At 52.5% G+C, this 27,365-nt stretch overlaps 1 protein-coding gene across 6 annotated transcripts in view; it reads right to left on the minus strand.

The window, feature by feature from the left end:
* Nucleotides 1-27,365, minus strand: part of GRIK4 (glutamate ionotropic receptor kainate type subunit 4) — a 387,436-nt gene that overhangs the window by 293,277 nt on the left and 66,794 nt on the right. The window contains exon 1 of one of the 6 annotated variants that reach the window (XM_032472705.1): nt 22,258-22,319. The exons of 4 other annotated variants lie outside the window; for them this stretch is intronic. The gene's annotated coding sequence lies outside the window, so the exon portion shown is untranslated. Of the gene's footprint in view, nt 1-11,828; nt 12,030-22,257; nt 22,320-27,365 lie in introns of those variants that run through there. One more of the 6 variants, XM_032472704.1, reaches the window with a different exon arrangement.

Below are 27,365 nucleotides of genomic sequence, written 5' to 3' on the forward strand. Positions count from 1 at the left end.
GAGGACCTGAGGGCCGTAAAAGGTAGTGAAGAGGAGTGGCTGCAGCCTGCAGCTGGGCGGGGAGAGAGGCAGCCTTCCCACCCACCTTACTTGCGTGATGAGCTCAGCGGGGGTCCTAGGCCCTCCCTGGGAAGGGACCCTCCCTGCTCTGGGCCCACAGCAGCCCCGCCACCATACTATGCCAGGTGCCTTTCATCTCTGGGCTGGGCACTCTGCACTGAAGCTTTGCCAGTCCACCTGCAAGTTCAATGCTACTGGATTAACACTAGGACAGCCTGGGACAGGCCCAATTAGCAAAGAGGCATCTAGCCTGGTACAGACAAAATGTCAGGCTCCAGAGGGGGCGGGCAGACGCTGCCCCTGAGGGCCCGGCATCCCCTCTGTCCCAGCAAAAGGCCAGCTCCCCACCTGCCCAGCATGGGGGATGCTGGGAGGAAAAGGTGACTGGAGCTGTCAATACAAACAGCGGTGGCCTAGCAGGGAAACTTTCTGCCTCAGAGGACAATTGGAGCAGAGCAGGAGGGAGGCCGAGTTTAATTCACACCTGCTTGAGGCGCTCTGGCCTTCTTTGCTCGGAGAGAGGCGATTGGCCAGAGGCCTGAGCACACAACCAGGTGCACACGTGGCCCGGAGGGAGATGCAGGGAAGCTGCGAAGGCGTGAGGACGAGGGCAGAGCGGGGCACCAGCAGCGGGAATGACAATGGCTACCGTGTGTGCAGGGGCACATGTTCTAGAGGAACTTAGCCGTCTGCCGTTTTTATTTTATTTCATTTAATCCTCAAACAGTGCTGTGCTGTCCCAAGACACACTCTTCATACTCAGCATTCCAGCGCAGTGTAAGTCTTGCTTAATAAAAATTTAAGAAAGGAAGGAAGGGATGGATGAAGGAGAAATCTTTCCCTGAAACCCTCTTTACTTCACATTTATTTTTCATGGTCTAGAGAAAACCGAGAGAACCGAGAGTGGGATTTCTCACCCTCTCTGAAGAAGTATTCTACCACAAGAGCTAGAGCAGACACCTGCCAAGGCCCCAGGACCCACCCAGGTCCAGCGGAGAAGCCTTCCTCAGGCCTCCGAGAAGCTGATCTCCCCCCTCCTCCTCCTCCATCCATCCGTTGGTGAAACGGACCAGAACCCCAGGGAAACGGCTAATGACCTCTCTGTCATCCTGGGCTTTCACCTTCATGGGACCCTCTCTGCACGGGCCACGAGCTGGCAGGTGGACCCCGGGAACACCATTCCTGGGTCTGTGAACCTACAATCTCCAGAGGGAGCTCTTACCCAGAGGGACGTGTGGCAGTCAGAAAGGCCAAGCAAACACCAAAGAAGCAGATTCTCAAGAGTCAGACTCCTTATTTTTGCCAAGGGAAGTGCAGCTAAGAGGCAGTAGGTGGTGTCGGGGGTGACTGGGGTCTCCTGGTGCCATGGGCTGAAGATATATTTCTGGGGCAAAATTAATGACTCCTCCAAGCAGAGAAGAAGTCGGCACTCGGATCCGTGGCCTGAGTCAGAGATGTCGGATGAAGGGCCAGGTGATGAGGACAGAGCTCGCTCAATCTCCTTCCACCTACCAGTTTGCAAGCCTCCAAGTCTCTCCCCACATCTGAGCCATCTTTACACCCCTCCATGGAGGGTGCCCTCACCCTCAAGCACTTTGTTAGCTCCCCTATCGCAGGCCCCCGAGGCTGCATGCTGATCATAGCCCTTTGCACTTTTCAAAGGACTTTCACAAACTCTGCCTCTTACCATCTCCATCGGGAGTGTTCCTGGGCCCATTTTACAGATAAGGAGACTGAGGCCCAGGGAGAATAAGGGGCACAGCAAATTGCTGGCAGCACCCTGACATGAGCTCGGGGATTTTCTCTGGAAGCTGCCTCAACACTGATTCCTCAGGGAATGTGGTATGACTGGAAAAATGAGTCCACGCTGGGACTGGGGAGAGTGTGGCCAGATGGGGACGGCTCTGGAGGGACCCTCTCTGCCCAGCCAGGCTCATGCTCAGCTCCAGCAGGTGTCCCCAAGCTACAAGCTCGTACCACCCATGGCCCGGTGACCAAGGCGACAGCAGCCAGGCTGACGGCTTTGCTCCAGCAGCCCCCGCCCCTCGGGACAGGCAGCTTTTCTCCCCAGGAGGTGACTCGGCCTCGGGGAGCTGCCAGGCAGCCCCGGGCTGTGTGCAAGGAGTCATCAGAGGAGGAACAAGACCTCAGTTACGCAAGGGAAGCAGGAGGTGGAGACAGGAGGGAGGAGGCTCCGTGCAGCTGGTCCTGCGGGCCTCATTCCATCTCCCGGGCTGGCTCAGGAGGCACAGGATGGTGTAGGGAAGGGACAGGGAGGAGAGGAAAGTCCAGGACTTGAAAGAACTAGCAGAGTCACACCTGCCTCATTGCAGAGACTCAGGCCAAGTGCCTGGGTTCACGGAGCCAGCAACAGGCAGAGCCAGGAAGAGAATCCAGGTTCATGACCCCTGGCCTGGGCTCTCCCTGCACCCTACTGTGCACCTTCTCCTTAGGGGAAGACCAGGCCAGTGAGGGCTCCCACCAAAATCCAGTTGGGAAATAACGGCGAGTGCTGTAATTTCTTACAAATAAAGGACCAGATCAGCTGGGCTCCATAATGTTCATTCACCAACCAATATTAGTGACTATTAATGAAATAAGTACTATGTGCTCTCCCTGGGGATTCCACAGTAAGTAAAGCGGACCATGTCATAGATGGGACACGGAACCACACAAGCCCACGTGCATCCCCAGGACCGACCCAGGGGCTCCCAAGACAAGATCACATGGACAGGACCAGTCTTCACCTCCACCTGGCCCCTTCCTCTCAGGTGCCACCAACCGGCGTGCCCTGGGCCCTGGGCAGGGGAGGAACCTTGAGCCTCCAGGTGGCGCATCAGGACTGGGCATGCTCACCATCACGGTCCTCACCGCTAGGACTGGTTCTCTGTTGACTGCATCAGGCAGATGCCTCTTCAGAACAGACCACGAGGCAGAAGGTTCTAGTTTCTTCTGCCCTACGAAGTTCTGGCTATGCGTCTCTACCGTCGTCCTGATGAGCCCTGGACATGTAGGAATGGGCTGGAAGAGCAGCAGGAGGCTTTCCCGACTACCAGGGTCCAGAGCAATGAATGGGGAGCAACTGCAGAGTCCTTGAGATTTGATCCAAACGGGGGTTCAGATAAAGGGATGGACTGAGTGAACTCTGGGGGTATTTAGGGGCCTGGAAAAGCCTGGACCAAGGTGACCTTGAGGAGTGAGAGCACCTAGAAACAGAGTTGGTGTCTCAACAGAAAGAGGGTAATGCATAGGACACAGTGTCCTACAACCACCACCCTGTGTGGCCTCGAAACAGCACAACCTCTTGAACAGCTTGCCACTCACCCTCCCACCCCCGGCCCCCACCTTACAGAGGAGATGTCACTCTCTCTTCCAACAGTAAGGGAAGCTCATTAGCTTCCTTCCAAGAAAGTGTCTACGCCAAAAACAGGTAAAATGCCGTCACGTTCTTCCTGGTGCCTCATCGGAGTAACTTAAACCCGCTCTCCATTCCCTGGTCTGTGTTCCCCTTGTGGCAGCCCTGCCTCCTCTGTCACCAGCACGCGGGGAGGGAACCAAAGCCCCCCTTTTGTGGACTGCCAGTCACCCTCTAGGTCAGTAACAGTTGTAATGACTCAAAGAGAGACACATAATGTTTTCATGATTCCCCAAATGAATTCCTTTATAAAGCATCTTTTTTTGGGGGGGAGGGGGCACTTTGAAATAATTAGTTTTCCATCAAGTTATCCTAGAGATCTCTTTCTATGAAAAGCCTTTACTTTCATCCTCCTTAATGTAATTCTATCCCAGCAGATGAACTTGGCTTTTTATATTTTTTCAAACACTGTGTCAGAGCGCTTCATCAGAGGCAGGACCCGAACAGAGAGGGACTGGGCAGTCGCTGTCTGTCGGAGCCCGGGGCAGGGCAGGGCTGGCCAGCGTCCACACCTCCCCGCACTCCCACAGGCCGCTGTCTCCTCCGCTGACGAATCGGTTCCACCTGGAAGTGCTGATTCACCCGTCCGTCCGCCCACCCTCCCGCACACACACTGTTTCTTCCATGTCCCTGGCAGTCTGCTTAGAACTGGGGATGAGAAGATAAGGAAACACACTCCAGATAGGACTTCTGTCGGCTGAAAGCCAGGCCAAAATGTGGCCTCTAGGGGACAGATGGAGCTGTCCCTGTTAAAAGGGGCGACAGAAAGACCTAAAGAGAAAGAACATCTGAAGAGCTGACCAATCAGCATCCCCAGTGTTAGTGACAGAGGCGGCAACACTGAATTCCTAACCTGAGACGAAGCACAGAGTCTGCTCGCAGTCCCCCACGGCTTCTGCAGGACGGGGCCCTTTCCCTCAGCCTCCGCTGCTCTTCTCCTCTGTGTCCCTCCCCCTTGCCCTCCCCCAAACCCCTGTAATTGAATACATGAAGTTGTCTTGATTTAAGTGTGGCTTTCTGAGCTTTCTTTCCAGGGCAGCAGGTGGGGAGAGGGGCGGCGGGAGCTGTTTCATAGTCCAGGAAGGAGGAAATGAGGCTCTGTGCTGATGGATAAGGAGGAAACCCTGAGCTGTGAGCAGTTCCCAAGGCACCCTCAAATGCGGATCCTCTGGGAGGGGGAGAGATCGAATGTCTGTCCGTCTTAAGTGATGTCCTGTGGAGGACCTGATCCTGTTTGCTTTCTCCCTCTGTGCCAGCTGGCTCCAGGGAGGGTGCAAAGAGAAGGAATTCTGGGAGGCGGGGTGGCCAGCAAGCACTGAGAGGAGGGCCGGACAAGCCCTGCAGTACAGGTGGGCTATTTGAGCGCACAGCCTGGGTGTGAGATGAGGAGACTGATGGAGATGGGGCGGCCAACAAAGACAAAGTTGGCTAGAGCCTAGCCTGGGGACCGGTTTGACACCTGGCTACAGGTGAGGGGCTGTAGTGGAGGCAACCACACTGCCCAGAGATTTCTGTCCCACAGGATCCCAGGTTGAAGGCCACAGAAAGGACTGGGCAGCCAGTTCTTGGACTCTTCTGTTGGTTTTGCTCCCTGAGGACCACCAAGGGGGCCTCAGGAGCCCTTGATGAAAAGCTGAAGCAGCACATTGAGATGATGTTTGGATTTCAGCATAATTTTGGCCATAACAATTTAATCATTTAAAAACACTATCTTGTGTTGCTCTGATGAAGAGAGAGGATTTTTCCATATTGTTTGTGCCATCTGTGAGCAATTTTCACATTAGCCTCTTAGAATGGCAAAGCAGAGGACTGATAGTGATATGGGGGGGAGTGGGCAGAGGGGGAAGGAGGGGGGAGAAGAATGTAGACAGGGAGAGGGGACAGTTGAAGCCCGGAGGGAAGCAGGGCCCTAGGGTAGGGTGGGGGCCGGAAGTATGGAGTGTCCGGGACCCTGTGAGCACACCCAGGCCCGCGATCATGGGACAGCCAGTGGGTGGAGATCTGGGCCCGCTTTAGGGGGTACTTCACATGCGAAGAAAGTTCCTAAATTTGCGGGGAAGGTAAGGAGAGGAAAGGCAGAAGAGCCCTGAGTGGTGCTTTTCAAACTGTGGGTGGCAGTCCATACAGCCCAGTTATCAACTAAGTAGCTTGCAATCAGGAAAAAAATTTTAATGCCAACAGAATAGAATGGGCAGTATCAGGGGGAGATACCACTCACCACTGAAAGAAACCACGGCGACCTGAAGAAATTCCTGGTCAGGGGGAAGGAGGACAGCAGGTAAGCCTGCGACATCTTGTGCTGGAGCGTAAGGATGTGCCCCTAGACTAATGGGGTCTGATGAACAAGGCGCTGACTTGAAGGGGCTCCCACTTGGCCAACCATGGGACAGTCTGAGCTTCAAGAGGAAGAATGAGGGCAACTGATGGAAATGTACTGAGAACGTAAAACCTCACCAGTCCGTAATTACCGTAGATTATGGTGGTCCCCCGAAACATAGGTTCATGTCCCAATCCTCAGAACCTGCGTACATTACTTTATATGGCAAATGGTGTGCTTAAGTTAAAGATCTTGAGAGGAGGGCCTCTCCCGGACTATCAGGTGGACCCTGAATGTAACCACATGTATCTCTATAAAACAGACAGAGGAGAAGACACAATGGAGGGGCCGTGTGACCGCAGAGGCAGAGGCTGGAGGGACACAGCCAAAAGCCAAGGCTGCCCTGAAGCCACCAGAAGCTGGAAGAGGCATGGAACTCTCCTCGAGAGGCTTCGAAGGTCAACATCTCAATTTTGAACTTGTGGCCTCCAGAACTGTGACAGAATAAACTCCTGCTGTTTTAAGCCACCCAGTTTGTGGCCTCTCCTTATGGCAGCCACAGGAAACAAAAACAATAGTGACACCCAAAATAGGGAACACCCAAAGCAAGGAAAACAGGAACTGTCAGAGCACACAGCACCATTTTCGGTAGGTCTACATCTGTCTCTAGGTAATCTGGGTTGGGCTCCGAAACGCATTTCTTGCTGTAGATTGTGGTCAGTGCTTGAGGGCGCCGGCTTTGGAATCAAGAACCCAGGCAAGCAACTCACTTCTGCACCCTACAGGCTATGAGGTCTGGGGCAAGTCACTCACAGGCTCGGAGCCTCCAGTCTTCATCTGTAAAACAGGGCTGTGGTGAGGGTTAAATGAAATAGCGCCCTTGCCACAGGGCCTCACGTGTCCCGCATCCTCGGGGAATGTGAGTTGTTACATACTTGTTGTCATGGTTATTACCACTACTAATACAACAAGATTTACGTGAAGACAAGCACGAGCTATACCCCAGGCCCATGTTAACGGTGACAAAGGCTCTTTGTCCTGATGCTCCAGCTGAGAAGCCTCCAGGGGTGGCAGAACTGACCGAAGTCAAGCAGTCAAGCCCCTTCACTTCAGAGAGAAGGAAACTGAGGCCCACGAAGAACAATGATACTTAGAAAATGACTGAGATGGCATCTCTGAACTCCCGATCAGAGGCAAAGGCATGCTCACCCCAACTCCCCCGAACCTCTCATTTGCCCCTAGGACACTGGCCACCACTCCTGTTGGCCTCCTTCCGGCCCAGGCCTCTGTCCCACCAGCAGGGCCCCAGGGAAGCCCCCTTGGTGTCCACCCCACAGGAAATCCCTTAGATGCAACGCTCAGTGATTCTCTGGGAGAGGGTTTCTGTGCCATCAAGCTTTCCCTGCACTGAACAAGCTCACAATATCCTCTGATTACCTGTTGAAATGATTCCAATATTTCTCCCTGACAGCTCCAAGTGCCTGATCCCCCGATCCTGTCTAGTAGGAGGGCCTGCAGGACTCCAAGCAGCCAGCCGATCAGAGTCAAGAAAAAGGACTGGGAGAAAGGCTGACCTGGGGAGAGGGGTCGCAGGGTCCCCTGCCAACCCTGCAGCTCCCAGTGCCCACCCCTGCAGCATTCCCACCCTCACCCAGGACTCAGAGCGATCCTGTTCCTTTCCCAGTGGACAGGGGCTTGGGGCCGGGCAGACTGTATAGAACACTCTATGGCATCTCTCAGCCAAAGGGAGTTCAGCCAATCTGCAGACACAGGGGAGAGGTTAGAGGACACCTTGTTCTTAGCACTGAGCCACCCAGCCCTGAAATAATGGCTGAGGATACAGGTTTTGCAGTCAGTCACACCTGAGTTGGACTCAGAGCGTTTCTACTGACGGGCTGTGTGATCGTGGGCAAGTGCCTGAGCTGTTCTCTGAGCCTCACCTGCAAAAGAGGGGCAACGATGCCTACTTCGCTGGACTGTTGTAAGGATTAAGTGACATCATGTTTGTAAAGGGCTTAGCACAATGCCTGGCGCATCCTGTGTGCCCCGTAAACGGGGTGGCAGCAGCAGCGATAGTCTTACAATACCCAGCTCATGACTGGAGCCATATCGATGTTTATTAAACCAGCTAAACAAGGAATTGTCCACAGGGCTGTGCACACCTGCATTAAAAGTTTCCCCATCCATGAACCATTATTTCTTTTGATCACCTAGTCTTCAACCAATTACATATCAAGCACTGCCATAAACGGAATGTTTGTTTCCCTCTAAAGATTCGTATGTTGGAGTCTTAACCCCCAATGTCACTGGTATTAGGAGGTGAGGGCCTTTGGGAGGCGACTGGATCACGAGGGTGGAGCCCTCTTGACAAAAGAGGTCCCAGAGAGCTCCCTGGCCCCTTCCACCAAAGGAGGTTATAGCAAAAAGATGGTCACATCAAATCTGCCGGCGCCTTGATCTTAGACATCCCAGCCTCCAGAAGTGACAGAAATAATTTTTTGTCGTTTATAAGCCACCCAATCTATGGCATTTTATTAGAGCAGCCCAAACGGGCTAAGACAAGCCCTGGCAAGGGTCAGGTGCTGAGACGGGTACTGGGAAGGCGGTGGCGGGCAAGGCAGACAGAACCCCACCCTCACAGAGCTTACTGTGGTTCCAAACCTTAACTGGTTAGGGGGTAAGAGGCTATTTTGAGAATATGATTGAAAGTTTCAGACTTTTTCCCAGAAACACACACATGACTACATATACATACCATTTTGCTGACATTCAGCGGACTCAGAGAAGGTTCTCGGTGAGAATTTCTGTCCTAAGTGAACTTGCTGCTCTAGTCACGCTTACTGCTCCTGGACCCTGTCGGACCAATCCAGCAGAGGCCAAGGAACCCAGAGCAAAAGCCCAGTAAAAACTGCCTGATGCAGAAGGGGGGTCCCGAATCCCTTGCACAGTTCATCAGAGTGTGTGGTAGGCTTGCTCAATACATGGAAAACGCAGTGGTTCATCTCCTGATGCAGAGGGGTATCTGATAAAATCCGAGCAGCCTGATCTCATGTCTGAAAACTGCTCCCTCAAGGTCCTGACTTGGCTTCATGTGCTGGCCTTTGGATCTCTGACCTCCCTTGGGAGGGGTTTAGTGCCTCATGGGTGCCCATCTCCAGTCCCTCTACTGACCACACTAGACTCTGCACACCGGCCAGAGCTGCTCACTGTTCCTGGATGCTGGCTACAGATCTAGCCTGACGCCCCCCAGTGCCACCATGCTGGATGGGGACACGATCCTGCCATCACGCCTTTGCTTGTTCAGTTTCCCTAGAGAGAAACCCATCCTCACCCTCACCCAGTACATCCTCTGGGGAATTTTCAACTATATCCCAGTCGATGGCACTTCCTCCTCTGCTGCATCCATCTTCCACAGATGCTGGGAACATCTGACCGTGTCCTGTCTCTTCCTGTAGGATCTAAGCCCTTGAGGGAAGGGTCTCTGATTCATCTGTGAATCTCCTGGAGCAGAGCACAGGGCCTGGCACTTAGCAGGCGCTCGAAGGATGCTGCTTTCTTCTTTGGGAAAACAGAGGCTACAGCCAGAGAGGGTGGGGGCAGCTGGGGAGGAGACTGGGGCACACTAGCTGAGCCCAGCACCCTCGGGCAGAGGCACTGTAGGGCCACCCACCTTGGTGGAACAGCTGAGGGTCCAATCCTCTGGACCAAAACAGCCAGCTTCCATCTGGTGAGAGAGAGCTAAGAATGGCTCCTTGAGGGACATGTCTGTCACAGCCAATTTGAAAGAACGATCCAACAGGCTTCTTCCTCAAGACCCCCTTAGGAAAGCTCTGTTCTCCACCGCCGTCTTTAATGACTGAGCTCCAGCTAAGCTGCTCCTGGGGATCCCTCAGTGATGGGATTATTGGTCCAGAAACCCAGCAGGTACAGTCCGTCGAGGCCTGGTCCATTCCACTGGCCTCCCTGCTCCTGGGACTGGCCCAGACTCCGACTCAAATCTGGCTGCATCCACAGCCCTGTCCACCACACACAGGGCTCCGCGTTCTTCCCGCCTTCCCTTATCCCCATGGAGATCCAAGGCCAGCCTTTTTAAAGCTCCTAGGACAGGCAGGGTCCAAGGTCTCTGGGACTGTTCTAAGGATCCTGGGTACTTGAACCATCAGCTGGCAGCCAGCTGGGACCCAAGGGAGACTGGCATCTGAAATCAGCCATTAACCCTCCGCCCTCTCTGTAACCCAGTTACCTCCTGCCTCTCCCCGACTCCTGGGACTCTGGGATTGGAAAGGATATTAGGTTGTATTCTCCAGCTCATGAGGAAACTAAGGTCCAGAAAAGAGAAGGACACACAGCAGTTACTTGGACTTAAGTCAAGTTCTCTAGCTTCTACTCTGGGGGTCTTCTGCTGTGCGATTAAATGAAAACAAGCACCCAGTTAAACAGGGCGAAGGGGTCCTCTGCCCATGAGCTACGATCACGAAGCCTGATGGTAAAGTCACTGTGCCAGGTCCTGCCAGCCAGGCCCAACAGGTAGAATGTGTTCCTGAAGGCCTCCAGGGGCTCCCGGGGACAGAGAGAGTGACAAGCAGGTGCTGGCACGGCTGGGCTTCCTGGAAACGAGGGGGAAGCTGGGCCCAGGCAGCTGCCGGGCCCTGCCAGGCAGAGACAAATTCATCAAAGGGCTAGAGGCTGGGATGTTCTTCAGAGCCTGATTTAAAGGCAATTCCCATCCACCCAGGCCCAGGTCTCCATCAATCCATATTCCAGGGGAGTAATTAACAGGCTTTTAGATGGAGTCAAGCTCTTTCGGGTGTCTCTCCACACAGGGGGCCCACAGAAGCAGCCCACCCAACCTGTCAGCACTTTGCAAAATGCCATTTGGCACAAGCAAGCACCCAGATCCTGAGATGAGGCAGGAGAGCTGGTCCAGGGCAGAGCGAAGGCGCCGGTCAGAGTCCCAAACCTGCCTCACACCAGCTGTGTGACCCGGGGCAAATCACTAAGTCACTCTTCCCCTCAGTTGCCTCAACTGGAAAATAATTTCCATTTCTTTAACCCTATTTTTTTTTAAATGTCTTCTATGTCACAGGATCCCGATAGAGGCAAGACGAGGTGTCCAGGAGAAGCACTGTGCGTGGTGCCTGGCATCCGCGGAAATCCTCCATCAGTGACAATTTGCTTGTAGTTTTCACAAATTAGATCACTGCCAGGCTCTTTAGGAGAAAAAATTGGAGAAATGCTCCTGACCCTGGACAGTAGCTGGCATCTCCTTGTGAGTGGGTTATAGTCCCAGGAGCTGCATGTACCCCAGTGGGCCAAGCACAGGTCCGCTCTGCAGGGCGGTTCAGAGTGGCCAGGAGAAGCCGTGGGGCCCTGCTTCCAGCCTTGGGCACCAGCGGCTCACCTGAGAACTGTCTGGTCCCTGGAGCCCATGCAGCCCGCGTACACAGGCCGGCCCCATGTGTCACAATCTCCGGCCAGTGGCCAACAGGACACCTTGCAGTCGGATGCTCTGGACTCTCTCCCTCGGTCGCCAGTGGGACTGGGTGCCGGTTGCCCATAGTGATAACCTGTAACCTGCTTTGTTGTCTTCTTTCCCTTTGCTGTCTCGCTTCTCAGGCAAATGATTAGTTCCTAGGATCACCTCCCAAGTAACTACTTGTACTTGTATCTTCATCCCCAGTCAGCTTAACCCAGTGTAGGCCAGCGCCTGTCCTCACCACCAGCAGTGGGAGGAAAGAAGGAAGGAAGAAGGAAGCTAGTGAGGATGTGGGTGGAGCCTACTTATGGGGAGGAGGGGGGAACAGAGGAGGGATTGAACTGACTGATAACTTAAGACCAAAATCCCAGCTCCTGGGAGAAAACAGACCGTCCGCCGCCTCTGAGCCAAAGCAGAACAAAATGTCCCTCAGTTCACAGAAGCCCCCAAATCCAGGCTATCATAGGGCTGGTAACTTTGCCAGAAGGATTCATCAGGCCAGTTTTGAAATGTTACAAGCATCCTGAGACATTGAGCAGGGCAGCATGCGACAAGCTCACCTGGCTCCAGGCTCTTATTCAGCTCCTTGCGTGGACTACGCAGCTGTGCATGAAGAACTTAGGAGCTTCCCTGCCCCAGAACCTGGGGTCACCTTCCAACCCAGGAGAGAATTAGAGAATCTGTGGGATGCAAAGAAATTGGGGGGGAGCATCTCCTCCAAGTCCCATCTGATTCATTAATCCTACCCATCACTTCTGCGACATCCCTGAACGGAGCATAAACAATGTGTGTACGTGCACAGACACACATACAAATTTGTGTGCACACACATGCACAAACACACAATCACTCTCTTTCTCTCTGTGTCTCTTTGTGCTGCTCTGCCCTCCTGGTCAATTCCCCCAGTGCTGTTAGCCTTGTGTATTCCATTCACACGTCAGCCCTACACAGATTAAGAGGATTAACTCTTATCTAGAGCTTTGTATCTCTAAAGCTCTACCAACACCAGCTAATTAAACAGACAGAGTCCCCTTTCCCTCAGCTATAATGTGTAAAAAGTGTAGCCCATGAATTGACAAGACCCGGGTTCTAGTCCCAGGTGGGGAGCCATGTCACCTTGCAAAAAAGCCAGAGAAATGGTTATTATGATACCCCATGCAAGAGATGAAGAAGCAAAGGGTGTAAATAACTTGCCTGAGGTCAGTCAGCTAGTCAGTGGCTGAGCTTGGCTATAAACTTAGGTCTCTCCAAGCCCAGAACTGAGTTCCCTCAGTCATTCCTATGTATAAGTGTTAGTTATCAGCCCATCGTTTCCACAGTCTGAGATGACATGCAGAAACCAACCCTTCCAGCCTCGAATGACTCTCTATCCCGGCACCCCCTACCACTCACACACAGAGCCCTACTTATGGGCAGGTCGTTGGTTTGAAACGTTTTTTTTTCCTGCACAAACACTCAGGTTCACGTCATGTGCGCAGGACCCTCTCCCCTCCCTGGACTCTAAGTTGTGAGCAGTCATCTCTCTTTCTGCAGTGTTCCTGGCCCCCTGCCTCCAAGAGCCCCTAGCCCAGGACTCCACGCCCGGTGGAAGCTCAGCGCCGTGGCAGGGCCGCAGCCTGGCTCAGTAGGAGCAGAGATCCCATCCCTTCCTTCCACAGACATCACAGGGAAGTCCCCAAAGCCACTGACCATCCTCCACAAGGCAGCTCAATTAACCAGGTTGTTAACGAGGGCTATATCCACGCCTTCTGTTGTCACGTCTAATCATTCTCTTTAACCGAGATCTTTTGCCTTCATTAAAGTAATCAGCGCCTGCGAGGAAATGATCAGAAAAACTCTCAGGATTTCCTCCTGTCATAATGAATCCCACACACCATATGTTTCATCACTGGGACTCAGGCTTAGTCAACCCTTTCAAATACCGTCACCCCTTAGCATGGCTAAGAAGACTTTCTTTTTTTTTGGCTGCAAAAGTCTGAATAGGATTGAGAATTTGAGGAAATCAATCAGTAATTAATTACCCATTAAACATAATTTGCCCAGGACTGTGAGGACACAGAAGTATTTAATAAGATCCTTACTTTCTAGGAGCTTAGAACTCTGGATAAGAAGAAAAACTAGCATACCAAATAATGAGGCAACAGCTGAATAGGCTCCTGCACTAGAAACACAGTAAGAAATCATTCATTCATTCAATCATTCACTGAAATACACGTAGACCTTATTAGCAGGAGAGTCTACCATAGGCGGACACCCTGGCAGTTCACAGTGGTGAGAGGTGTCTGAAAGGGGTAGATATGGGGTTTATCCCCAAAAAGCCTGGAGGAAATAGGTTATGTAGGCAAGTGACAACAGAACAAGGTAAAATGACAAGTATGTCCCAAGAAGATGAACCAAGTATTCTGGGAGTAGTTCAGAAAAGACAGAATCAGCAGGATGAGTTGCAATTGGCCTTGTAAGGAGGTCAGCTGGGGCACAGGCTCCCCAGCGCTAGGAGGGGATGCTGTAAACCCCAAAGCACGGTGTTCTCTGCACAGCACAAAAGCACTTAATGATTCATCTTGGACAATGTGAAGCTATATTCACAGCCACCAGCTTCTTACCAGGCCTGGAGTGAGATCATTCATTCATTCAGTGAACATTTACCAAAGGCTGGTGCTGAGGATACTGGGGAGAATGAGCCACGGCCTCTGCTCAGATGGCACAGAGAGACGAACAAATTCTAGGGACAACACAGACGGGTAAGCACTCGCACCACACACAGGAGGGTGTGGAGTCCAGACTCAGGTGGTGGGCGGTGAGGGAACGTGCCCCAAGGAGGTGCTGACTCAGCTGGATTCCGAAGGACAGGTAGGAGGTGGGTGTGCAGGCTGCGGCCACAGAAGCACATGACGACGGTGACAATAACGAGATTTCTAACACACCGTCATTACTGTCATTTTCTGAGTGCCTGCCTTGTTTTGTGCCAAAAACCGTTCTTGCTTTTTCTCTCTCTCACACACGCACACACACATCAACTCTAATCATTTTTAAGTACGTGTGTTTAGGATGTTAGTGATCCTTACAACTGCACGAATGTACTAAATGTTACAATAATTCTTGTTTGAGAAACGGGTTGACCTGAGAGATGGAATGACTTTCACAGCACACAACCAGCAAGTGGCAGAGCTGGGGTCCAGATCTGCCCCTGTTCCACCCACTGCCCCAGACTTTGGAAATCTGGGGCTGAGCACATAGCTGAATTCCTCCTCGGCCTCTTGGACAACTGAACTGTCCACAGCTCCACGCAGCCAAAGGAGCGACCCCATCGCGGAGCCCCGGGGCCCTGGTCTCAGCGCTCCAGTCCTCTCAGGCTGTGAGCCCAAAACAAAGCCCCTCCCTCTCACTTCTAATCGCAAACTACGAGACATGGCCTAGAGGTTCTTTCTACACTCTGTGCTCTTCAAGACAGTCTCCCACTCTGGTTCTAAAAGGCCTGACCAGCATCACTGTGGAATGAGAGGCAAGTCAGAGGTCCCCACCCACATGCTTTGCATGGGCCCAGCCTGTGACTTAGCAGGGCTGTTGAGTCCCAGAGAATAGGCCTCCCCAGCACAAGGGGGCAAATCCCCAGAGCTGGTGAGCCCGAGACGCGGCAGAGGGCTCCTCTCTCTCGTGTCCTCCTTCCCTTCACCCTCTCTGAAGTGGATGCGATCTGGAGACAGCCACCCCATCCTGTAGCTCCTTCGAAAACGTAAGAGTCAGCTCCATGGGCCACGAAAAACATGCCACCTTGTCTTCTGGACGTGCTGGCCCTGATGGATGGTGTCCTCCACCATCCCGTCCCCTGCTGACCCCACGTCCCCTGCCTGCCACGCTCCTGCCCTCCACTCAGGTAGGAAGCTCACTATCAGGAACCGTGATGCCAGAAAGCTGTCCCCCCGCCACCCCCACCGACCACACACAGCAACCCCACGTTTCCTGAGGCTTAGGGGGCCAGGAACCAGGAGTCCGCACACAAGAATAAACAATCTCATCTCCGAGTGTATATTTTGTCTTCATTATGCCACTGTGAAGGTGTTAATATACAACTTACAACATATTAATCACCCCTCTAACTTCCAAATGCTAAATGCATCATTAACATTCATGTTTTCTTCAATTACTTGGGTGCTCTGGCAGAGGGGAGCGAGGCAGCTCTCCACTAAATCCATCTCCTGCGGAAGGCTCAGGGATCAGAAAAGGCAGCCCCGGCCCCCGCCCTAACTGTGGGGAAGGGAAATTCCTGCTCCCAGCCTTCATCACTGCTGCCTGGCCCAAATGCAGGCTGGCCACAAAAAAGCAATTGAAGCCAAGAAGTGAGAGGGAGAGAACAAAAGAGGGAGGAGAAGGCAGGTGGAAGGGAAGAGGGCGGGACACCGGGAAGACTCACAGCCACACTAAAGGATCATTGACACCGATTAGTCTAACCCCCTCACTTTATAAATCAGAGGACGGTGGCTCAGAGAGGGTAAGTGACTTGCCCCAGATTAAACAGCAGGTTAATGGAGAGGACAGAGGGGTGAGGAAAACTGAGTCCAGAAGAGGGAAAAAATGACAGAAAGAAAAGCTGGCGGAAGGCTGGTCACTAACAGTTCAAAGAGGGTGAGAAAGAAGCAGAGAGGAAGGGACAAGGGTGTGTTAGAAAGCGGGTGGGGGGGGGTAGTGGATCGGAAACAGATACAAGCCCAGAGTCGTCTTCAACTTCACCCCCAACTGCTCAGCTCCCAGATCCCTGAGGCAGCACAGGGCTGGGCAACGGGTGTAACATTTCTCTGATGGGGACAGACAGGACTTAAGGGGGAGGGAAGAGCTGGGAGGAGCACTGGGGTTGGGTCTCTGCACCAGGCCCCCAAAACTTAGCCAAACTAAATACACATAATTAAAATGCCATCACCCCACAATGGGTATCCAATCTTCACCTGGAATTTGCACTGGTAGCTACAAAGTCAATGTGCTGTTGTATTTCAGCAAATCAGACTTAATAACCTCCCTGCCTGCAGATCAGTCCTGAATTGAAGAAGAAAGAGAAGAAAAGGCTCCTGCTGGTTGGTCAGTTTTGTCCACAGGCTGCCATCCAGCCAGGCCTGTCCACCTTGAGGTGGAAGCATCCAAGGTCAGCACACACTGGTGCTTCCAGAAGGACTTGGTAGGGGTGGGGTGCTTCTGGAAGCAGCTGGGGGGCTCAAAGTCCAGCGAGCAGAGAATCAGGGCCAGCTCTAGGGGACCCACCCTGGGCCCTCCAAAGACGCAGGCTCTGATGGTTGTTCTGGCCACAGTGAAAAACCGGCACCAGTCATCACAGCCTACGCAGTGCTTTGGAAGGATCAGCTGTTTGCGTCTCACAACTCAGGTGGGCGTGGTAGGTGTCTTCATGGCCTCCACACAGAGGAAAAAGCCTCAGAAGGATCAGGAGCACGGCCAAGGTCATCCTCTCAGTAGGAGGACAGCAGCGACCATGTACGTCAAGAACGGCAGCACTCAGCCCTGGAACACATACGTGCGTTCATGATATGGCCGAGTCAGCAGGCTCCCAGCAACGTGTGACCGGCGGGGCTGCCCTGACAGCCACTGCAGATGTAACGCCCCCACCCCTCACCCCGAGCCTAGCGACTCTGAGCCCTATCAAGTCTTCCTTGCAAGCTGCCACCCGTCTGTCTCTTCCCTTCCATGCCCACCGCTACATTCCAGGTCAGGACCCAGGATGCCTCCTGCAGCCCCCTTGTGGCCTCTCCTCTCTCTGATCTTGCACACCAGTTCCAGAATAATCTAAAATGCCACAGTGACCTTGACACTTCCTTGCTCATAAACGTCATACAGCTGCCTCTGCTCTCTCACTTCTGCTCCCACCACTCAACTGAAATGCTCCCCCAAGGCCCCATGGCCTCCTCAGTGCCCACTGGACACTGTCCCATCTTCACTTTCCTCACTCAGCAGCATTTGTCATCCCCAACCATGTCCTTCCCGGAAACTGCCTCCCGGGGTTTCTGGGTGTCTATTCTTACTTGCTTTTTTGTTTGCTCTTCTACCTCTGGTTACTCCTCAGCTAAACCCTGCCTGAGGAGGAGACTTGCAGACCACACAGATGGGTAATAAACATGGATGCAACCCTTAGCCAAGGACACATGGGAACTGGATGATGAGTGCCCTGCTTCCCGGCCCTTTAAGTGGGACCCCCTGAGCCCTGTTCCCCACTGTCTCTGCAAGCCCCCAGCAGGATTGAGCCTCGTGTGTGCACAGCACTAACCTGTCCATTAAGCTCCTTGCATTGGCTTCCTTCCCTTCCCTGTCTCACTTTGCCATCAGGGTTTCCTATGATCACCTCCCAAATAAATCTCTTACAACCTAAATCTTGTTCTCAGGGTCTACTTTGGGGGGAACCCAGCCTAAGTACCCACCAATCCTGGGTCAGTTACATTGTGGAGTCCACTTGCTAAGTGTCTCTGGAAGGCGCCACCTCCTCCCCCACCTGGTCCCAGCCCTCATCACTCCTCTCCTGGACAGGAACCAGCCTCTTAACTGGCTTCCCTGTCCCTGCTCCAAATCATCCCCAGTTACACACTTGATCATGGCATTCTCTCGATTAAAACCCTTCAGCAGACCCCCACTGCCTACAAGACACAACCAAATCCCTTTATTCTCAGGGCTTCAAAGACCCTCGGTGACCTGCCCTCACCTCCCGTGCACACTCAAGTCCCATCAGGCTCCTCCCTGAACTCTATGATCCCAGCCATACCGAGTAGCTTTCAGTTCCAGAACAGGTGGCCTCACCACCACCCCCTCAAGTCACACTCCAGAATGTCCTTGTCCTCTGTCTGCCTTCTGCACACTTACTCTTAGCCAAAAATGAAACACTAGGATGGCTCCTTCTAGGAAATCATGCTCGCTGCCCCATCACTCCTCCTGCCCCACCCCCAGGGGAGAACTCCATGCCTTCCTCTCCACGCTCAGTCCCTCTGACACGCTTCTCCCCGTGTCCCTCAGTGCCCTGCCTGGCATATTTACCTTCCTCTCTGAAGGTGAGGCAATAGTTTATCATCTTAAAATCTCCAGGGTCTAGTTTAGTGCCTGTCACTTAGCAGGTGTTCATTAAATGTCGGCTGAAAGCATGAGAGCTAGAACAGATGGAAAGAATGGCCACACACTCGTAGCCTCTTCCCCTGGCTTGGCCGCTGTCTGACGTGGGACCTGGAGATATCTGGCAGAGACCTTGCCCTGCCGCAAATGTTTACAGTGCTATGCAAATAACACTCCCCGGGGAGGATACATGTGGCCCGCCTGCCCTGGGTGTGCAGTGGTCTGTGCCAAGGGGGCCGTCAGTGGGGATGCTCAAACCAGACACTGAGGAATGTGGGTCTGCAGCGGGTAGGGGGATATAATCCAACACTGTACAAGGACAAATCTGGGCCCCGTGCCATGAAAAATGTGGCCTGTCCTTGACTTCGGTGGCAAATGAGGCATGAAAACATATCAAAATGTGATATTCAATATATGGATGTATTTAATATTTTACGAGACTGGAAATCGGTTACTGAAGATTTGAACGATAAATCAAGCGTCAAGCAGATGAACTTTTTCAAGGGTCTGCACCTGGTGTGTGCCATTCCCAGGAGGAAAGGAGGGAGGAGAGAGAGAAACACAGGATGAGAATGAAGGGCCTAGAGACTCTGGAAGGCAAGATCCAGAGGCCCCTGCCCCCCCCCCGACACACCTCCCCCACACTCGCACATCCTGTTCTGGCTGCCTGCAAGCACCATGCCCACTTGGAGCACGTTATTCTTCCTGCAAAATCCAGTGCTTCCTTTGGAATTCTCTCTAAAGAGCATCCCCTGGCCCTTGTACCCTCGGGCCCCAGACCCCCAGAGGGCAGGACATGTGTGGTCTGTGCACACCGTGGCCTGGCGTCCTATACACTGAAGGGCTGGGGGTGTAACAGCTGCGTCCCGAGTGCCTTAACACACTGTAAGCTCTCTGAGGACCGAGACTCGGTCTCCCTCACTTCAGTATCCTCCAGAGCCTGGACCATCCCTGGCACAGAGTCCACCCTCAATTCACATGGCACTTGAACTGGAAGAGAGGAAGGTCCTGCACTAGGAAGGAATCCTGGTCAGCAGGCAGCTCTGGGGAACCCTCTGTGGCCCGGATGCCAAGCCAGGAGCTGGCTGGTGGTTTGCACGCTGTTCTTTCACGTAAACTTGACCGAGACCCTGTGCTCTGAGTAGCATTTGCCCCATTTAACTGACGAGGAAAGTGAGGCTCAGAGAGGTCTTGTCACCTGTGCCGGACACTATTCTGGGCTCTGTGTGCTCCTGGAGGACAGGCAGCCCGTCCCCTCCTGCTGAGAGCCCACAGTGGGCCTGGCAGGCGGCAAGTCCTCGAACGTCTGTTGTATGAGTGTTAATTCTTAACCTCCCTCATGCTGACGTGGAACAGCCCCCACTGACAAGTAACGTGCTCGTCCATCCCAGGTCCCCACACTCGGCTGATCATCAGTACCACTCGGGGAGTTTTTAAAAATTCAGAGTTCTGAGCCCTACTCCAGGCTGTTCCAAGTGGACACAAGCACTATGTTTTCTTATTAAAGCCCCCTGGCTGAATCTGACAGTGAGGCAGATTTGGGGACCACCAACGTGGCCCTCAAAACATCTCATCTGCACCTTGACTATGCTCCCCCAACTCGCACGTTAGGACTCACAGGGCCCAGCTGGCCTCTTCCTGGGATGGGGGCTCTTTCTGTTTATTACCACCTCTTCCCACCCCCAATTCTTTTCCTTGTGAAATCCTCCCGTGTCCTCATTTGTCTTCAGGTCACAGCTCCCTCTACTTCATGAAGACCGAGAGCCTCTCTTGCCTTATTTTTGACTCCCCAGGTCTGGGCATAAACCAGTCCAGGCTTAACGCAGCCCCTCTCCGAATCGAACCTCAGCAGGACAGTCAGCTATCCCCGGATGTTGCCCCCCATTCCTGACCAAGATGAAAGTCACCCTTATCTAGTCCATTTCTTCCTGAGACAGGAAAAGAAGAGAATGTTCGAGGGGACACCACCAGCTCAGCCAGGGGTCCTTGACCTCAGCACCACTGGCACTGGGGCTGGATAATCCCAAATTGCAGGGGCGACTCTGTGCATCGCAGGGTGTGTGGTGGCACCTCCCCCACTTGTGACAACCAAAAATGTCTCCAGACATGGCCAAATGTCCCCTGGGTGGCCAAATTGCCCCAGTTGAGAACAGAGGAGTTAAGCCAACAAGAACATTGAACTTGAAGGCAAAGGACTTGTCTTTGGATCCCAGCTTCCAGCCCTACCCTCCCTGCAAGTATGTCTTTATCTTCAACACAGGGTCAACGGCATCCCCATGCTGGCTGCGGGAAGGAAATGAGACTGAATTAAATAAACTGAGTTGGGTGAACATGCCTAAAACAAACTGGAGAGACTTTTAGAGCAAAGGTTGAAAGCAAATACCTACAGACAGTGGTGCACAAGTAAACTGACTCTCAAACAAGAAAGAACTAACTAACTAAAAAGCTCTCATAGAAAACAAACTTATGGTTACCAGAGGGGGAGAGGGGAGTGGAGGGGTAAATTGGGAGTTCGGGATTTGCAGATGCTAACTACTGTATCTAAAACAGATAAACAACAAGGTCCTATTCTATAGCACAGGGAACTATATTCAATACCTTGTAATGGCCTATGATGAAATAACGAAAAAGAATGTGAAAAGGAATATATATATATATGTATAAATGAATTACTATGCTGTACACCAGAAATTAACACAACATTGTAAACCGACTATACTTCAATAAAAAAGAGAAGGAAAAAGGGAAGAAGGAACTGAATAAATAACAAGAGCAAAGGTTAAAAAATAATATATTAAAAAAAAAAGCTCTGATTTGTTTGCTGATTTCTGTGGTGAGAATATGCCCAAAATGGCCAATTTCAAGCTACCAACCTGATGTCAGTGAACACGGAATTGAGGAGAAATGTGCAGACTCCCTCTCTCTGTCGGCCAGCCAAGCTTATAAAAAGTGTGACCCGGGCAGGCGTGAGGCAGTAGGGAAAGGTGGGCCTATGGCCTCCCCAGTAAATGCTCGCCGTGCCCAAAGGCGTCCAAAGTCATTTCAGAGCAACAGACTCGTGGACAAAGCCCGTTTGCAAGCAGGACACAGCCCACCCATCTGTGACCTCAGTTCGGCAATTCCCCATAGAAAAGCACCCCCCAGTCATCTCCCTCCTTCTCCCCAGCTCTGTGGTCAGAGAGGGCACTGAACACAATGAACACTGAACACAATACTCATACTTTTAGTATCAACAAGATGCTAGTGAAAATGCCGTCAGGAAAGTCAGGCAAGAGAGAGGCCTTCACACCCCGCCAGGCCTTCAACCGGGATGGTGGGACTTGGGTTCAGACAGTCCTGCATTCAAGCCTCCTCCTGCCAAGGCCGAAGCCCGCTCCTTTGCTTCTCTGGGCCTTAATTTTCTCATTTGCAAAATAGACAGTCAACGCCTGCCCCCAAGGGCTGTGACGACGCCAGCCAGAGAGAAAGTCTACCAGATAGCGCCTTGCTTCCTCTTCAGGTAGGGCCCAGTAGGACCATCCACCGTTTACCTGAAAGGGCCCAGCAGTCCCTGAATGGGGCTGCCCGGCCTGCGAGGAGCCAGTGGGGTGGTAATCAATTCCTATCCGGTTCTATTTTATCTGCTAAACGGAGACTGGCCCCAGGAAGCAAAAACTCTCATCAGTGGAGAATAGCAAAAAAGGATGTTGTCAGCATCCTCCTCATTTCAGAGAAACCAGACGTGGGAGATCCAGGGCTTGTCAAAGGTAACAAAGAAAGAGGAGGGGCCCACCCGAGTGGAGCTGGTCCCCAGGGGCTCCCTGATCGATATATTAAGTGGAGCAAGCTGGAAATTTAAGGAGCCGCAGGATGAAAGGGATGGATGAGAGCAGACGGAAGACAGCCCCAGGGTACCCGGCCAGTGATGGAGCTGGTGAGAGGCACCCGGCAGAATCAAACGCCAGGATCAAGGGCCCAGAGGCAAGAGTTCCCTTTCAGGCCTTCAGGCCTGCCAAAGTTGGGGACACGCCAAGCCCAGCCCCAGCTCCTCGAGTATTGAGAACGGCAAGCCCTTAGCTTCATTGTTCCGGAAAAAAACAAAATACGGAAACTCGCCCGGCTTTTTATATCATGTTTGCTGCTCTTTTTCCATCTCATTACCTCTAGCTTCGGATTTGCTCCCATTCAGTTCTGAGTCAGTTTTACCCCAAACTCACAGTCGCTTTTTACTTTCACTTCCCCCACATGTTGAGCCTGTTTATTCCTTATTTATTTTGCTCGTCTCAGCCCCTTTACTTCTGGGAGTGATTCCAACTTAAAAAAAAACAAAAAACAAAAAACAACCGAAAAAACCACCACACACAATCAATTAAGAGACAAGCTGCTTGCAAATTGCCAGGAAATGAGAAAAGGCCTCCCCTACTTGCTATCAGGCCCCTCCCCGTAAACATGTGGATTTGATCTTTAAACAAAAAGCCACTAATGTGCTGTGTGATCTGACTCAAGCAACTTGCCCTCTCTGGGCCCAAGGTTCCTTCTGTCCACAGTGAGGGAGTCATACTATTTCTCCTCAGTCTGTAATCTTTTTTAGGGTCACCGACTTCTTTGAGAATGGGAAGAAAGCTGAAGATTTACCCCCCATTTCACTTTCTAGACATATACAAAATGTGGCCTGTAATAGCAGGGGCTCCCAGAACCCCAAGCACCCTCGTGAAGAGGGGTCCCGGGATCTCCTGCAGCCCTGACGGGAGAGGCAAACTGAAGACCGACATCCCTCCTCAGTCCTCTGGTCCAGGGACAGACAAGGACCAGGCACGCCTTCCTGGGAGGCCCTGAGAGTGGAAATCCAGCTTCCCTGGCCTGGCCTGAGGCACTGCTTCTGGAAGGCTGCTGTTCAGGCAACCAGCGCTGATGTGACATTTGTTAATTTGCAGGAACACACTTTGCCTTTTTTTTTCCTTTTTTTTAAGACAGAGCCGGGGACGGTGGGGGAGTCACCCTCATAAAACCTTTTACTTTCTTGCTCTAATGGGACACATAAAGGCTGATGGGGCAGGAGGAGCCTGCAGGCTGTGCGGGGAGGGCGCCAGCCGCCCCAGGGTGTGAGGGACAGCCTTAGGAGGACAGATGATGCAGCCTTCGGTGGCGTAGCCTTCAGGTCCCCACACTGGGGTCTCACCTCCTCCTCCTCCCCCTCTCACTTCCACCTGAACAAAGCTGCCAGTACCATCCGCTGGAACCTTCTGCCAGAGGATTTCAGCCGCCTACTCAGTGGTCAAGGGGTGAGGGACCTCTGGGACATTTCTCCTGTGCCAGGCCCTGGAGAGGTGCTCAAGCCAATGAAGGAAAGAATAAGACCCACACCAGCCAATAATTTTAACCAGTCCTGGTTGCAAGAGGCACCAAAGGCCTTTCACCTTTGGGTCCCAGGCCTGGGGGCCCGGCTCTGTCCGACTTGCTCCCAGAGTCATTCACCTGAGAAAGCTGAGCTGGGGAAGGGCCCACGGTGTTCACATGGCTGACAGCCCTGTTCTCTCCCTGTTGGAAGGTTTCAGGGGAACCTTGAACTGAGGCCTGAGGGCCTAATAGTACCCAAGGCAGGCTGCCTTGAAACTGGTTTCCACAAATCTCTGATTTTAGCAGTTTCTACTCAGAAAACAGGTCACCATGGCCTTGGAAGCACAGGAAAGAGGATGGTGGGGGGAGGGCAGGGGGGAAGGAACAGAATCTGAAATGAAGCTGTCAAGGTATCCAGAGACTCGATCACTGCACAGATCCTTCTGAACCTCTCCCTCCTTCAAAGAGCCTAAAATTCTCTGGTCTGCATTTCCCAGGTCATGCGGGAAAAACCATGTAACATTCAGATGGATAAACCAGAACATGCTGTGAGCCCTAGAGAAGGGACAGGCAGGGGGCACAGAGCTGCTCCCTCCTTCATCCCTACAGCTGCAGACGGAGCAGGGACGGTCCCCACCACCAAGTCCAAACATACACTCCCAGGCATCTGAAGCATCTGGTCCAGAGAAATAAGAATAATGAAAAGATAATGGCTGGTTATGAGAACGTGGATAAACTACCAAAGGGCGGTTTTGTTTCCTCCTTCTCTACATGTTAAAAACAATACAACGACAGGAACCAAAAAAAAAAAAAAAAAAAAAATCATCTGTCTGGTAACAGTCTTGGTGACATCCTGTCCGGATGTCAGTAAGTCCCCTCTCCAACCCCTAGTTGACAGGACCAGGAGTCATGAAATGACCTTCTGAAGAACACTGCCCTTTGCGGTGGACTGCAAAGTGACCGCATCTTTGCAAAGCTTTGCAAAGCTTCCCATCTCTGGATGCGTGCGTGTGGCCCTCCCATCAAGAGCCGGAGTCTCTCCTCCACCCCGTGAATCCGGCCTTGGACACGTGGCTTCCTTGGCCAACTGGACATTAGAAGACATGTAGTAAGAGGGGCTCTAAAAGTGCCTGTACGGTGGGGCTTCCCTCCTTTGCTGCTCGGAACCTTCCACCCCAACATGAATGAGTCCAGACAGACGGGGTTCAAACCAGCAGGGCTACTTTCAAAGGGGAAAGATGTTTATCTAGGGCTACATCCATGTCAATGGCTATGTCTACATATGAAATTCAAAGAAGAGGCCAGGCCTGGGCAAGCCTCCTAGAGGACGCGAACATCTGGCCCTTGCCACAAGGGCTACTGACGCAGGCCACCCCGAACCTGCCAGTCCCCCTCAAGCCACCCCAGACCACAGGAGCCATGCAGCTAACACAGAGCCATGAAAAAGCACAGTTTGTTGTTTGAAGCCTCTAAGTTTGGGGGAGGTCTGTTATGCCGCAGAAATTACCCTCCCTGCCATCCACTCTCAAGAAAAAGAACTGGCTGGTTCCTAAGGGATGCTGGGCCGACTGGACCCAGTGGGCCAGGAAAGCGTCCCGGGGCCAAAGGGGAAAGAGCACTCAGCACCAGAAGCCCGAATTCAAACCACCGTCCTGCCGTGTCGTTCACTGAGCGCGCCCTTGGCGAGAGGCAGAATACGTCTCTGAGCCTCAGCAGCCCTACCTGCACACTGGAGATGACCAGCCACTGCGTCACATCCTTGTGGGAAGGAAACGAGGGCACATCTGGGGAGACCAGTGCCCGGTAAGTGCCTGCCTCACTTTTACTTGTCTTCACCGGCTCTCGCAGACCCCAGACCTGCTCACACAGGAGGGCCTCGCCAGGGCGGGAGGGAAAACCTGTCGCTCAAACAGCCGCTCCGATCTGCAGCCGAGGCACTTGGTTTTTTAATCTCTCTGAGGAAAGAGACATTTCATCTAACATTCACCGCATCAGCAACTCTGTAAGTAAAATGTAGAAAACACAATGTCTTTATTCATTCCATCAAGCAGTAATTAGGGCCCGGAACATCGGCAGGCACTCTGGCTCCTAACAGCCAGGTAGGTTTCTAATTGGGCGAGAGGACGACTCTGGGGGGATCTCGTAGGGTCTGTCGAAGAAGGCCTCATCCAGAGCCGCAATTTCCCTTCTCCGTTCACAGCCTCGGAGAAAAAATCAGAATGCTGAGCTGTATTAGGAAATTAGACAAAGTGGGAGCCGCACTAAACAGACAGAACACACACAGCCCACAACCTGGAGGACCCCTGCAGATCCCTTAATGTAAACACGCTGGCAAGGCGCTCGGCTGAGGCAGCGAAGGAAGACGGAGAGGCAATTTTAATTTTGTTGTTCAAAAAGAAGCAGCTAAAGAAACTGCCTTTATGTTATACCAAGACGCTGCTGCCCGCCGCTGGGCTCCAGTGAAGAGCCGGGGCTCGGGCAGGGAGCGAAGGCAGGTCAACAACACCTGTTGGGGAGAGCAGCCAAGAAGAGGAAGAGGAAGGAAAGAGAAGTGACAGTTCTCGGGCTCCAGGGATGGCAGGTCCTAGGAGAGGAGCTCTGCCTACCTGACCCCACTGAGTCCTCTTGGGGGCCCTACAAGAGAAGCATCAGCCATCACCTCGTGGGAAGGGATGTGCCCCTGGTCACCCAGCAGGTGGGGAGCACTGAATCCTCACCTACCAACACCAGGAAGGCAGGAAGGGTGGCTTGGAAGCAACTCCTCCTCGTGCAGAACTCTCTCACGAGGTCAGTGCATCTTTCCTAGAAGTGGCCAGTAGAACTTCTCTTAAGTCCATGGCACAGAACCAGTCCCACTCTTAAACCAATCGTTGGCAATGGCGTCATGACGTGACCACAATTAGCTTAGATTAACCATGGTCACGTCCCGTGGAGGGGAGAAGGGCTCACCTTCCCTGAAAATGTCACCAACCCTTTCATGAAAAAAAATTCGTAGCTGAACAAAATTGGGGTTCCACTACAATGGGAGACGGGAGGAGATGGCTGCTGGGAGGGCAACTGATCAAGAAGAAGTGCAAGATGAGGGCAGAAAATTAGATGGACGGGCCAGATCATACAGAGCCTTCTAAGGCACAGCGAGGAGTTAGGATTTTATTCTCAGGATAATGAATAACCACTGCAGGGTTTAAGCAGAGGAATAACATGAGACAATTGATATTTTTGAAATGCTGTGCTGTGTAAAGAACACTTGGCAAGAGTGGCAGTAAAGAGACCAATTAGGAAGCTATTGTCCTAGATCAGGAAAGAGATGATGGTGGCCGGGGCTAGAGGGTGGCAGGGGAGATGGAGAGAAGGGTGTTCATTCGAGACACACGTTGGAGGTAAACTGGCAGAACCTGGTGGGAGACGAGATGTCGGAGGGGAGAGAGAGGAGAAACCGGGGCTTTGCAAATGGGTGGGCAAGGGCGCTATTTACTGAGCTGGGAAGATTTAGGGAGAGACAGACTTGAGAAGAGAAATCAAGAGTTTGGTGTCTTTTCATATGTTTGGGATATCTGTAGAACATTCAGGTGAAATATTCAAGGAGACAGACAGAATTGCAAGACGAAAGCTCAAGAGAGGAATTTGGAAGTCATCACTATATAGATAGTATTTAAAGCTTGATAACAGGTGAGCTCACCTAGCAA

This window comes from Camelus ferus, chromosome 33, assembly GCF_009834535.1.
Source record: "Camelus ferus isolate YT-003-E chromosome 33, BCGSAC_Cfer_1.0, whole genome shotgun sequence".
Classification (NCBI taxonomy): domain Eukaryota; kingdom Metazoa; phylum Chordata; class Mammalia; order Artiodactyla; family Camelidae; genus Camelus; species Camelus ferus.